The sequence below is a fragment of the Numida meleagris genome, chromosome Z (genome assembly GCF_002078875.1).
Source record: "Numida meleagris isolate 19003 breed g44 Domestic line chromosome Z, NumMel1.0, whole genome shotgun sequence".
Taxonomy (NCBI): Eukaryota; Metazoa; Chordata; class Aves; order Galliformes; family Numididae; genus Numida; species Numida meleagris.
This window is the reverse complement of record NC_034438.1, coordinates 5,757,294-5,772,454: the sequence shown is the minus strand read 5'-3', so window position 1 is coordinate 5,772,454 and position 15,161 is coordinate 5,757,294. Positions and strand designations below refer to the sequence as shown.

The following is a 15,161-nucleotide window of genomic DNA, read 5'->3' as shown; positions in this document are numbered from 1 at the left end:
CTTCCTTCCTTCCTTCCTTCCTTCCTTCCTTCCTTCCTTCCTTCCTTCCTTCCTTCCTTTCTAAGTGTCAATTTTTTTTCCTGCTTTTCAAGGCAGATTAACAAGACACCACAGTCACCAGCTACAAAAATCAGAAAAACATGATTGCATATTGTATTCTCTATGCAATAAAATTTTAATCATGTACGTTTTACTAGAAAATATTTCTTTCATTTTTTTCTTAAATGGAATTCAAACTTGCACATCCACCATTTGAAGGGAAATACCCAACAGCTCGAGTCTGTATTATAAGATGTTTTCTCTCAATCTCAAGATAAATAGACAGCCATCGCATAACCAAGAAAGCATAGCTACTTCACTTAGCTTCAGGTAACATATTTAGTTAAGTAATTGATACTTATATTATAATCCTAGAAGAGGAAATATCTGTCCCAAACTGTTAGAATAAAATATTTCTGTCTTATTTGTTAATCCCTCTATGAAACAAAAAGATTATTTGCTATTTAATTAGTTAGGAATAATAGTGAAAAATCTTTAAATACATTTTCAAATTTCTTGACGTAATAACGAAATCATTAGGTTTTATATAAAACAAACACACAAAGGCATTTTCTGATTTTTGTACATTATAGTTAAAAGATTTTTTCCAATTTGTTATAACACCCATAACTGGTCTGGTGATATTATTTCCAAAATTCAATCTGTCTGTATTGAAAGAAGAAAATAATTCTTCCCCTTCCCCCTCCCCTTCCCTCTCCCTCTCCCTCCCCTCTTGCCTTGCCCTGCCTTTTCATAATAAAATGTTCTATGAAGGGCAGAGTATCTCTTTTGCAGCCTGAAATGTTTCAGTTCATTCTGATATACACATTACTTCCTAATCTAGCACACATAAAGCATGCAAGAACAGAGCATAAAAAATAAAATACATATTTGAAAATGTTAAAACTATATGTTTCAAGTCTACTCAAAATCATGGATTAATCCCACTTATTTATTCTAAAATGAAAACTATATATATTGATAAAGTAAAAATGATTTTGAGAGATATTTTGATCTTAAGTGCATAATCTTGCAGAAAAACATTTTGTTGGTAGAAGTTACTAGAAACATCTTCTACCTAGTGTCATTTAAAAAACATTTCTAAGTGCTTTTGGTAGGCATACTGAAAGTAAGACATTGTCTGCACTACCCACCATTATCTTGAAAACAAAATCAGATAAAGAAAAGTATTCTGACATGTTCAGGAGTAGCTGGTGGTGATGCAGGAAAGATCTGGATACAGAAATTTTGAAGATTTTTTTTTTTTAACTTAATAATAATAATAATTTATTGCTATTATTCTTGTGAAGGTGATGACGTTCAGATCTCAAGTTACAGTAAAAGGTGAACAGAAGGAAAAAGTCATCTCACGTCACCAGATACAAATGCCAAGATTGTACTTAAGTTCTGTAAAAAAAACAAACAACAAAAATTATACATTTACAATAAAAATACTGTTTCTGCTCAATGTGTTTCTCAGATGAGACCCTGGGGAAAACCATTTCTTCCTGAGACAGTCCCGAACGTGAAGTTATGTTTATAACTCACCCAGTGAGATAAGCTCTTCCTAGACAAGTAAAGTAGTTATTTCAAAACATGTCTATGTGTTTAAAACTGCCTTCTAATGGAGGGAATAATAAACAACAACACTGACATCTCCGATCTGCTTTTCATGTCTCTTTTCTTCACTTTCCAGGCCTTTGTAGTAATGCACTGAACTCTCACTAGCCTCTGCTAGAGCAGGCTAACACTCAGGCAGGCAATATGCCATAGAGATCCCCTGTGATAGTGGAAGGTCTCCTGTACAATGGCTGCAGAGAAATTTTTGTGTGTGTATGTCCTTGATCTGTGCCTTTAAGCATGAGAGTGAGAAGAAAATTTTCCAGGCTATTCATTTATAACAGGCAGAATGAGCTAGAAAAAATGTCCTAGTTATTGCAAACCTGTGAGAAAAGGATATGGTTTGAATATGACTGAATAAAAATGAGGGCACAGAAACTCAGTGAAGAGATGTTCAGTGCTTAGCAATAACGGTTACAGTCTCATTTTCTGACAAACTGGGATAGAATATAATCACAATGTGAGCTCCATAATTAAAGTAAAGATAGCAATGACATTTTTATTGTATATTTCAACTGCTGAATAAGTTCCTTTTTTTTTTTTTTTTTTTTTTTTTTTTTTAACTCATACAGAAACTATTCATTTCTGTAGGCAGGAACAACCCAGCTAGTGGAACTCTTAATTGCATGCAGCTCTGTGCCAAGAAAAACTCCAGTCCAGTGAGGTTACCTGAAGTAGCAATGGTGAAACTCAAAGGTTTAGTTTTGAAGTATGTATGTTTAGCTACAAAAATACATCCTCCAAAGTGCATTCAGGAAATCAGCTCTTGCCTTCTGCTCTGAGTCAGATTTGTATTGGTATGCTTTTTAGCCAAAATACACTAGGTATTGTGTCTTATTATCTTGCTGAAACAAAACTGAAATCCTAATTTTGAAAAAAGCGGAATCCCGGAAGGAAAAGAAATGTGGAGAGAGAGATTATTTAACAAGAATTCACAATGAGATTAATGAAGACTAAATCACTGTTTATTTGTTTTCAGAAGTAGAAAGATTCTTTAGCCATTCTGCTAGCTTATTCTAGCTTAGTCTCTTGTCCTGTCATTAGTTTTTATCTTGCCATCAGTGGGCATGAAAAATAATTTCTTTGTTCCTTTTTACAAAATATTTTTGTAGACTTGAAGCTCTTTTAACAAGGTAGCTTCATTTTTTTCTTTATGAGAAGTTTTTGTTTGCTTCTGATATTTCAGCCAGTTATTTTTTTTTCTCAATTGGTTCTTCCATCCTTAAAAGCCTTGAGAAAAAAAAATTCCAATAAAATAATAAATCTGACACATTAATTGATCTACTGCACAGCAAGATCATGCTTTTAAAAATGTCTCTGTTAAAGGAAAATTAATTTCACGAGATACTTAACACAGTTCTAGTAAAAGCCTTCCAACTCCAGTAATGCAATGAGCAACAGTATCTGTATAGTATATCAGTCTGTGCTAGTTTACTTTTTCCAGTGAGCATTGTTGGGTTGCAGCATTCAAAGTGTGGATGCAAATTTCTCAGAATTCTCCCACCTATTTCAAGCTGTTCATTTTTTCCAAAGATGGACATTATGGTAGAACAATAACTTTCTATATCAATTCATCTTATTATATTTTAATGAGAAAATGAGGATGTCCCAAATATTGTTCTTCCATGACTCAGAACAGAAGGTTAGGCTGGTATGGCTAAATGGTCAGATCTAAACACTAAACAATCTTACCTTTTAAAAAATTTACTTGTAGCCAAGTTTTTTTATTCTTTCCCAGACTTTCTGTATCAGATGCTACTTCAGAACCAACAGTCACAGCTTCATAGAAACCCTAGCTGGAGAGAACCTCTAGAAACCATCATGGCCTACAACTTTTTCATGAGAGTAAGCGTGTGGGGGGTAGGCACCGATTTCTTTTCCCTGTTTACAGAGATAGGACTGGCAGGAATGTAATGAAACTGTGTCAGGTTAGGTTTGGATTAGGTATTTCTCCATTAATGAAAAGTGTCTGGCCTTTTTTTTCTGCCCATCGGGCAGCTGCACCATTCAGGTAGGCTACCTCACAGTTATGCCATCAATAGAAAAGCTGTGGAATGAAGTGTTTAATCTCAATTTAGTAAAAATCAAAATAAAGAAAAAAAAAAAAGTTGTGCAGACTTCTGCAGTAGTGTCAGTGGTTTACGGGCTGGTTCGGCCTGGTTCCATGACTAATGGGGTGGGGTGACCCACAGACCCATACCCCGGAAAAAGGGGAAAGGAGAAAAAGGGGAAAGGGTAGGGAGATTGTCGCAGCGCGACAATTAATCAACCCTAAGGAACCAGTATCCCATCCCGGGGAGAGAGACACAATCACAGATGCTGTGGAGTCAACTCTCGTTTTCTGGAACGTTCGCGCTGTCTTTTAATAACCGTACAGCCACTACGCATGCCCTATCACACCCGAGTCAAGCGCTCACGCGCCCACCCCCCCCTTTAACCCGCCTAGCACGAGGCATTACATAAGCACGCGCCTTACTGTGGCAAAACTGGACACCCTTCCTTTTGTTCACCATGCTGATCAGCATGCATCCCCATACCGCTTTTACCCGCCTCAGGAGATGGTTCTAAAAACAAAACAACAACAACAATCTGAGGAGGACAGCTAATTTACTAAATATAATACAACAATGCAAGGTAATACAATATAAGACAATATAATTAAAGAATTAGTATATAATTTAGAATTATAATTTAGAATTAAAGCTAATAAATCAAATAAAATGAGAGTGAGAGTGTCCAAAAACCAAAGGCCTTACTGTAATGCTGAAGACGAGATGGCTACAGAGCACATATACTGCTGAGATGAGCAGAAAGGGAAAAGGGTCTTCTCGTGATATGCAGTTTTATCTTTCCCTCTGAATGGAAAAGGGAAACACAAAGTCTTCTGGGGTATGCAGTTCTTCTCTTCTGAGACAGGTATGCTCAGAAATATTGACAATTCATGGAACTGGGCTGTCGGCGCTTGGTCCCGTTACAGAATTCCCCCAGTCAGTGTGGCATCAGAATAGCAAGCTTTTTTTATTGTGTTTTACACACACCTTATATATCCTTCACTCGTAAGCAGTAAATCCACTCACGGTTAATTATCCTTAAGTTCTTCACAACAACGTAGATAACAAACAAAGGGTTGCTTAACTATCCCAGAAGTGACCACATTAGCTGTGAGTACTAAAGACTATTCTGTTTACACCTTAGCCCTGTCTCCAGACTCCGGAGGCCTCATAGAGATAAGATCTACCAGAGTCTGTTGGGCTCTTTGTTGTTAAATCTCCCCCACACTGGGGCATTAATTCCTAAACTCCCAGTGCTCTGCATGATGTTATGATGAGAAATACCAGTAACAAAAACCATAAAACCACGACAAGTAGAAAGAATTATATCACAACTAAGAGAAAGTAAATTATCTTTGTCTAGCAGGATGCAAAGAGTGGTTGCCTCCTCCAACTGCTCAAGCCCAGATTTGCTTGTTTGCTGCTAGGGCCCAGTCCAGTGCTTGGGACCCAGGGTCTCTGCCCAGACTGGGGCATGCAGCTGCCACCTTCATCTCTGCAGATTCATTTAATAGCAAAGTTGAGCATGTTCTCAGAGACACACAGACTCACACAGACAGACAGGACATCAGCATGTTTGGTCACACTGGCTGCCAGCCAAGGGATGCCTTCAGCTCTGCTTGCAGAATCACAGAATTGTAGGGCTTGGAAGGGATCTTTGGAGATCATCTAGTCAAACTCCATTATTTAAACAGGTTCAGTGTAATAAGTTGCACAGCGAAGTATGATAGGTTTTGAGTATCTCCAGAGAAGGAGGCTCCACAGCTTCTCTGGGTAACTTCCAGTGCTCTGTCAATCTCAAAGTGAAGAAGCTTTTCCTCATGTTCAGATGAAACTTTCTGTGTTCTAGTTTGTGCCCACTGTCCATTGTTCTGCTGCTGGGCACCACCAAAAACAGCATGGCACCATCTACTTGGATCCTAGCCTTTAGATATTTATAAGCTTTAATGAGATTCTCTCTCTGTCTTCTCCAGGATGAGCAGTCTCAGATCTCTCAGCCTTTCCTGATATGCTCCAAGACCTCAATCATCTTTGTAGTCCTCTGTAGTAGTTCTCTGTCTTTTTTGAACTGGGAATACCAGAAGCTGGTCCCACTGGTCCCCCAGAAGCTGGTTTGGGTGCACACATTTCTCCTGCCCCAGAGCTGGGAGGAAAATAACCCACTGGATGCCGGAGTGCTGCGAGGGCCCCGCTGGCTCCAGGAGTTGCCACCACAGTCCATATAACTACAGCCCTGGCCTGGCTCCTAGAGCTGAAATTAAATTCACTCACACAAGCACAGGTCTCACGTGGAACTGGCGTGCAATCCTTCTGTACACATATATATGAGAGAGAGTGGCAGTTAAGAAAATATTGTAATGAGAAAAAAATATAAAAGAAGATAGGACAGTCTGTGCTGATCAAGTGAGGGGCTGATCCAAACAAATGTACTAACTGATCTGTTTTATGCACAGCTGGCCCTTTAGTACCTTTTTCTACTGTCTCTGTTCTTGTTCCCATTGCTGGAATAAGCATTCCCACATTTTCATGTGTATTCATCAATTATTGTGACTGACTAAACTTGATTTCTTGATATCATTTCCTCCGTTTCTTATTATCTCTTATCACAATAGAAAAGGTCTTTGGCCAGAAGCCCTTGAAGGAATAGAAATTCTCCTTATAGATACACTTACAATCCTTGTGGAGTCATGCTGAGTTCTCTCAATCTCTCTATATTGTCCATTTAATTAAACTGTGCTTCCTTTTCTTAAAGATGCAACCAAAAATCTCAGGACATCAAACAACCTGCAGGAGCATTCCTAGTTGTGATGAGATCAGATTAAATGTGAAATATTGTCACTTCATATAAGGTTCCACTTTGTTAAGATTTTTTTGAAATCAGTGAAGAATCTGTGTCCTCTGGTGCAAGTCTTCTGTGGTGAAATTCTGTGGTACATACGTGTGCATACATGAACATGATACTTGGGCAACAAACTGGCTTTGGTTTTGGTGTTGAATAAAATGTTCAAGACATAACAATGATATTGGTAGCCAGTGGGATCCAGATGGCCACTGATGTAATCTCATTCATTTCTCAGAGCAGTAGCACAGATTAATCAGAAGAATAATTTTTCCTCAGCTATTAGCAAGAAGAAGTGATCTATTGTCTCTGGGTAGTGGGAATCTTGTCTCCAGAATGTCAACAACATGTTTTTAATAATGATTTTAAAATATGGTCAATGCCATTTTGCCTTGTGTTAATCCTTATGAAATTAATAAAGTATGTTTCCACTGCTGTTAAATTAGCAGCGCAGTCTGCCTAATAAACTATGTTTTGCAGTCTTGGTTTTATGGGCAAAGTAATAAACTACAGTCTTCAAAAGCAGCTTGATACAGTACAAGACAAACCTTTAAAGTTTCTGCCTAGATTATAGTCAAAAATAGTAAGGCATGGAATATTTTTAGATTAAAGTCCATATGTTAAACAACAGACTATATGAAAAACACAGAGTTTCTGATAATTGCATTTAAGTGCTATTTTCATACACTGTTGTGCATATGCAAGGTAGTCACTTGTCAGCTATGGGTGAGAAGAAGGAATAAAGATATACATAATGTGCCAAAAAATACAGAAAGCTCTTAATCTGTTGTGATTTATTAAACTCTTGATTGATTCTTATATTGTTTCTTTTCCACATTCTAGGGCCAGAAAAAGGAGAAAATATTTCTTCTTGCTTACCAATTCTGTTATTTTTTTCACCTGTTAATTTGATTTTTATTTTTTTTTTAATGAGGAAATGAAGAAAAATTAGAGAAAAAAAAAAAGAACAATCGTCTTTTGTTTTCTGATAAGGAAATAAAACTTTCATTAATAAGTATAGAATTTTTATGTAACTGACATCTTTGAGGGCTGCTCCAAAAGTAATGCCTTTTATTTTATTGTATTGACCCACAACATCAGAGGCAGATATTCCTGGTATGACAGTAGAGGTCGAACTTTCACAGCAATATTCTATTCAGTTTTGTTTTTGTGTGGCAGATAGCAACAGAGGATGGCAGTCTGACAAAATGGCGTCTGACACAGAAATGTGTATAAAGCAGAGGTGTGGAATTGAATTCCTCCGTGCAGACAAAAATGTCACCCATCGATATTCACTGACGTTTGCTGGGCATTGATGGAGACAGAACAGTGGATATCAGCACAGTGAGGCAGTGGGCGGGTGGTGCATTTCACCACTGGCAGCAGCAACAATGGGTCACCTCAGCTAGTGCAGATTTTACAAGTGCAACATGCAGGCTTCTGTTCATGATTGGTAAAAATGCATAGTGAATAGCGGTGACTGTGTTGAAAAATAAGTGTTAAACCTGTGTCTACCTTGGTTAAATATAACTTGCCAGTTTTAACTTTTTTTTTTTTTTTTTTTTTTTTTTTTTTTTTTTTTTTCTGTTGTAATTTCCAGGAAATGAATAAGAGGAGTTGCTTTCAGAGTGAACTACATATAATTCAGTAGTTTAGAGGGTGCATGTTCTATGCTCAAGTATGACTGTATTGTCTAAAAGTAATAGTATTTAAAGAAATTTCATTTTCATCCAGGTTAACAGTTTAAGTCCAAATCTCATTTTTATTTATACCAGAGTTAAGTCTCCTTCTAATGCTAAAAACAAATCAATTCCAATAATGTTAATAAGATTTATTAATATTTTCCTCAGGTATAAGATTCATGAAATGATAAGAGGTAACAAAAAGTAGATCCTCATACTAGAAATCCTGCAAGAGTGGGAAATCGCCTAAAAATTGTAGTGGAATTTGCAAATAGCTTTTCAGTGGTTCTAAATCAGGGATTAAATGACACTTGAACTACACCGCTATGCACATCAGAAAACAACATTTACCTTCTAAAACATTCATTTTTCTTAGTGATATGTGAATAGCAAAACTCTTTATAAAAGTATGTCTTCAGATGCTTATGTCCTAGTCTAAGTGTTTCCAAAGTCTGATTTTGAAAGAAGCAAGAAAATTAAGACCTGATGCTGGACTATTAATGGATATATTATGTCCACTAATAGTACATTTAAAGGTCTGTATTGCTGATTTTGGTTCTCTGTACAAAAGTAATGCTAAGGTTTGTTTAATGTTATCCCTTTGAAACTTAGATCCATCAAGAAGTTTCTCACTGATTTCATTTTCTTAGCGCTTTACCACTATCAGTGGTATTGGCAGAACAGCTGTAGATAGCTCCAAATAAATCCTGAAATAAAGCAAAAGAAGAAATATATTTGTCTACATCCAATGTTTCTCTCTGCAGTTATATTTCTCAACAGGTAAATCTAACTCTTATAAGATGATCTCAGTGTCTTTAAGAGGAAATTCCAGTTATCAGGCAACGAATGAACAGTGGCTGGAATTAAGGAAGAGGTGGCTTAGAGAGAGAGATAATACATTGCTTCTTTCCTGAATAAAACAGATAAAAAAGTAGAAGACAAAAAGTAGAAGATTCATTCTTACTCATAAGCACAGTTGCTGGACTCATTTCATTCAAGTTATTAATTATAATTTCCAAAGTCCTTCAGGGTTTGCCTATATGAATGTCATATGGGATATGAAAGCACACTGGGAGGATAGAGAACAATATATGCAGAGCAATTATGTCTCCAAGCTTCACACAAACAATTCACTGGTATAGTCTGGAAACTCAGATATAGGATCACAGAGTTGCTCAAGTTGGACAAGACCTTCAAGATCAAGTCCAACCACAACCTAACCATGCTACCCTAACAACCCACTGCTAAATCATGTTCCTGAGCACCACATCAAGTGTTTTTAAACACATTCAGGGATGGTGACTCAACCACCTCCCTGGGGAGCCTATTCCAGTGCTTAACAACCCTTTCTGTAAAGAAGTTTTTCCTGATGTCCAATCCAAACCTCCCCTGGTGCATCTTGCGGCCATTTCCCCTTGTCCTGTCACCTGTCACCAGGGAGAAGAGACCAACCCCACTCTCTCTGCAATCACCTTTCAGGTATTTGAAGAGAGCAATGAGGTCTCCCCTCAGCCTCCTCTACCCCAGACTAAACAGCCCCAGTTCCTTCAGTTGCTCCTTGTAGGGCATATTCTCCAAGCCCTTCACCATCCTTGTTGCCATTCTTTGGACCTGTTCCAGCACCTCCATGTCCTTTCTGTATTGAGGTGCCCGAAGCTGAACACAGTACTCAAAGTGAGGCCTCACCAGTGCCAACCGAGTACAGGGGCAGGATGACTTCCCTAGTCCTGCTCACCACACCATTCCTGATCCAAGCCAGGATGTCACATGTCTTCTTGGCCACCTGGGCACCTTATACCACTTTTTGGTATAGCTATAAAACAGACAGATTCCTGACCCAGGCTAATGAAGACCATGTGGATTTGCCATTTTGAGGGCTCACTCATGATAGAATCATAAAATCATAGAATCATGGAATCACAGCATCATAAAATGGCTTAGATAGGAAGGGAGTTAAAGACCACCTAGTTCCAAATCCCACTGCCGTGGACAGAGTTGTCAGCCACTAGATCAGATTGCCCAGAACCCCAACCAGCTTGGCTTTCAATGCCTAGAGGGCATCTACAACTTCTCTGCGCAGCTGTTTCTGTGCCTTACCACAATCTGAGTAAATAATTTTTTCCTAACATCTTACATAATTTTTCCCCCCTTTTCTATTATTACAAGACACTGTTAAAAACCACTCCTCCTCCAGCTTATAAGTTCCCTTCAAGCACAGGAAGGCCTCAGGAAGGTCTTCCAAAAGTCTTCTCTTCTCTAGGCTGAACAAGCCCAACTGTCTCAACCTTTCTTCACATAATACCTGCACAGGATGGTATTTTGCCATGTAGACAGGCAATGTGTAAAATCCACTAGATTTGCCACCATCAGCTGAGATCTCATGATTTTCTATAATGAAGAGAATAAAAAAGTAACTCATATACTTTCCTGGGAAAAGATTTGAATGTCTTACCAGCACAGCACAGGTTGCTACTTGTTTAAACCATATCATTGGGAAAATAATTAATCCCTCTAAGGTTTAAGGAGGAGAATTCTGTGAACGCACACCTGGATTTTACAGTGAAGTAATGTTTGAATACCTTTTAGAATCACCCTTATATGACTTTAGGAAGTTATACCACTTGCTTTCCATGAAATATGTGCTTGTCTTTCACAGACACATCTAACTAGTTGCTAAAGTAACTAAAATGAGTCCTGAGAACAGTGTATTTTAATTCAAATTAATGACAACTCCTGTCCAGCTTTTGGTAAATAGTCCATTTAGGATCCTAAGCATTGATTTAGAAAACTACTTTTAAGCATGCATTTTTTCTTAAGAAAAATAAAACATACAAAGAAAAAATCCTTTCAGTTAGTAGCTGTTAGTATTCTATTAGTTTTTGCCTGTGATTTTGTGAAAGACTTCCTCCAATGTCCAAATTTCACAAAAATTCCAGAACAAATTTTAAAATATCTGATGTATAGACAGTGTGTTGTTTTCTATTCATATGCTCTTTTTTCTTTACTGATAAAGATTATGCTGTCAAATTAATGAATAATATTTTACACAATACAAAAAATATGAACAGTAAATAGTTGAAAGAACTGTTCGTAAGCAAGGCCTAAAAAGAAAGTTTCTAATTACTCATTCTAATAATTATAAGATTGACATAGAAACATGATTGATTCTGACTTGCTCACACACACAAAATCTCTGTAATACGGACATTCAAGAACTTAAGTTCTGTATGAATGTACAGATATACAAAGATGAATAAAGAGATATGAAAAAACTTCAAAATATTGTCATTAATATTGCAGCAAACTCTACTGCTTTCAGTGTCATTTATGACTAAAGACAATTTGAACCACCTACTCCTCTCAAAATATAGTAGTTAATGCTACTCATGAAGAAACATCTAGAAAGGAAAATGAATTAATATTTCATCTAAATGGCCAAGCAAATATAATTTCCTCTCCTTAAAGGAAAACAATAGCAGGTATCACACTTGGCAAGAAAGTGATCATGCTAATGAGGTGATGTCATGGTTGTTACAAGATCATTATTCCAAGGTCTATGTTAATTAATTCAATAAACTTCCCGTGAACAGTGTGTGGTGGCCACCCTCTTGGTTGGTACAGCAGTGATTTAACCAGAGACGGGCAAAGCTAAAACCTGATTTGTTACTCTGTGACCTAAAGTTATACTGCTGGGGAAGTAACAAGGCATGTCTTGTGTCAGGTCATCAGAAAATGGGATCTGGAACTGGAACTGAATGAGTACTTGGTATATTCATCTAGTGAGAATTCAGTATTTTTAAAGAAAACTTTCCACACAACATGAGGAAAAATTGAAACCTACAAGGATAGGGGAAAAAAAGTGTAAATTAAAAAAAAAAATCAGTAAGACATTTATCATACATTTTTATTCGTTTTTTTCTTTTCTTTTTCTTTTCATATAATATATGTTCTCCTGAACAGGTAAATGCGTCTGAATGAAAATGTTGTAGGTTTCATTTTAGAAAAAAAATAATGTTGACATATGTTTTTATTGTGATTTCAGGACCATTTCCTCCAGCTTTCCTGGTGAAGATATTCCAATAAATCAAGAAACTGCTTTCTTCTGGAAAGAATCTTAATTCCTAATTAAACAAAATATAAAATTCTTTTAAAATAATATGTTCTGCTTTATGTGTAAGACACTCTTCAGTGAGTCTCTTTTATACCCTAAACATTTTTGCTGCTTAAGAAATAATTAGATAATTTCTGAAAATCACTTTCAGTAATAATCATGCAGGTAATCAATATTTGTTTATTCTGTCTAATCAATAAATGCCTTGAGTATTTTAGTAAATAATACAGATAGGGAAATTTTCCCTTAAATTCCTCTTAAGAAATGGACACAGGACTTGTGATGAGAAAGTCTACTTACTTGCAGGACTTTTTGTTCAGATTTTATTCCTGCCTTGGTAGTTCAAAATAAAGCAGAATGCTTGCATATCAATCAGAGTTTGGGAGACGAATTACTTTGTATTTGAATCAAAGTGCATGAGAATTAAACTAGACTCTTAGTCTTTACATTCAGCTATAAAAAATGCCAAACATACAGAATACACAGTATGATTTTCCACTGCCACTGAATAGTAATTTCTTCCAATGCTTATATAGTGCATTGCTTGGATAGGAATTTTATTAAACTGGAGAAAAAAAGCATCTTTCTCACCTCCCAACATCCTCATTAGTGGTCAGTGGGATTCATTATATCGTGTCAATGTGTTATTTTTGCACTTTTCTTTCATAATGTCTTTTGCTATTTTGAGTTTTCAGGCTGAGGTGGATGGCAAAACCATTGAGTCTCAGAGACAAAGAGAACATACAGACATGGATAATCTCAGTATTTCTGGCACTCTGATCCTTTGAACCTGGGAATAGAGGCCATCAGCAGGGAGAAAAACAAAACACTAATAATTTAAAATAATATTGTGCAACGCTGCTGCCTCAGCCCCTCACTTTGGCTTATGTTGTGTCGTTGAAGCACAATGCTGACCAAGCTTGGCACAGCAGAATCATGGTTGTAGAGGCCTGCCTTTTCCACCTTTTAACACAGGGTTGCTTTATTGCTAATCAATCTACCACATTTTCCTATACCACAAGCCAGTAAGAAGGAGCAAAATCCTTCCAGACATTGAGGAATAAGTTGGCATGTGTAAACAATCATCAAAGTTGACGTATTTTGAGCTTAGATCTCAGATGCGATATCTATCTAACTGAAATGCCCAAGTTAAGAATATAATTGTCCTCCTCAGTCAGTGAGAGAAATTCCTCCAGAATGTCATCATCCTGCACACTTTCAGTACAGAACGTAGAGGTCATGAACAGATGACTAGACATGATCAGTAGAATATAAAAGAAAACAAATTGCAAAAGTAAAAGCAAGAGATTAAATAAAACATCCAAATACTTTTTGTTTTCTTTTAATTTCCCTAAAGAGCTTGTGATGTTCATACATTGAAAACAGCTTTTGAGAGGCTTCAGGACACCTGAAATCAGGTCTGAACTGCGCATGAAGCTTCGATTGCAAATTGTGAATGGAAACACAAGAAGACAAATTCAGCATAAAAACAAAGTAATAAACCTAAAACTAAAAATGTGTGCTTATCACACGAAAAAAATACAGTGCATTTCCAAGCTAGTGAAGAAAACACACTTTACCAACCAAAGTCTCCCTTTGATGCATTTTTCTTAATGATTTTCCACTTTAAGTTTTTCTTTTACAAGTTTTCAACCTTTTTCTGTTTTCTTGACTCCAAACAAAATGAAAAATGCAAAACAGTATTTCCCACTTGGCTTCTATCAGAGTGAACCAAACCTTGTATGTTTAGAGGTGTACCTCTGTGGATAAAAACTTTGATGTTATACTACACATAAATAGACATAAAACTTTGGTAATAAGCCACACGATGATGCTAATTCATATCAGCTGAGTCTCTAACCCCAAAGCTGAAGAATAAGCCATCTTTTAAACCTTTGTACAGTTATTCAAATTGAATATGTTATCACAAATTCAATATCTCTGAAAATATATCACACTCTAGAGGATGCTTTGAACCCCATTAATCTGTTATCAATAAACAGGACTTTATTCTCAGCAATGAAAAAAAAGGCATAGTAACCCCTGACGTGGAAGATAGAAATCAAGGTCTTCTGTCAGAAAACAATAAAACTGATTTTAAGAACAGCCTGATATCCATTCAAAGAGTACAAACCAGGAATGAACGAAACCCCTTTGGTTTGAAAAAAAATAAACATTTTAGAGAAGAAGAGATCCCTCTATGGGATGAAAGAAAACCAATACATTTGGTAGATTCACTGCACAAGACTGACATTTCTGGAAGCAGCAAGTCTACAAATACCCAGACTGTGTACACTGATAAAACAATAGCATATAGGCAAAGGATAGTCAGACAAAGAGGAAAATGGTGGAGTAATTGAAATATTTCACTAAAAAATATGACTGTCCTTGATAATAGAAGAAATTAAAGATTGCATCCATTTCAGAAGTATTACTTAGAATTTACTGGCTGTGTTTAACAGTAAGTTCCTTGTACCAATTATATACTTTAAAAATTAATAGTGCACACCCAATTTCATCTAGCCCACTGTTGTCAATGCATTGCTGTTGTATGAGATACCTTCTTATAGCTAAATGTCCATTATTTCAAGGACTTTAGGGAAACATGGTTATGAATTTTAATAGAAGGCCTGAGAAGAATGTGATACAAACTCCAGTCTTGATGTTTTTCCTCCTTCATTCCTTCGTTCCTTCCTTTTCCTTTTCTTTTTTTTTTAATTTTAATCTTTCCTTTCCTTTCCTTTCCTTTCCTTTCCTTTCCTTTCCTTTCCTTTCCTTTCCTTTCCTTTCCTTTCCTTTCCTTTCCTTTCCTTTCCTTT

General features: G+C 36.6%; 1 long non-coding RNA gene across 1 annotated transcript in view; it reads left to right on the top strand.

Annotated features, from left to right (window-relative positions):
* LOC110389358 overlaps nt 1-1,500 on the top strand; it is a 9,378-nt gene extending 7,878 nt beyond the window's left edge. The window contains exon 3 of the long non-coding RNA XR_002433175.1: nt 1,350-1,500. This is a non-coding gene — a long non-coding RNA (uncharacterized LOC110389358). The remainder of the gene's footprint in view (nt 1-1,349) is intronic.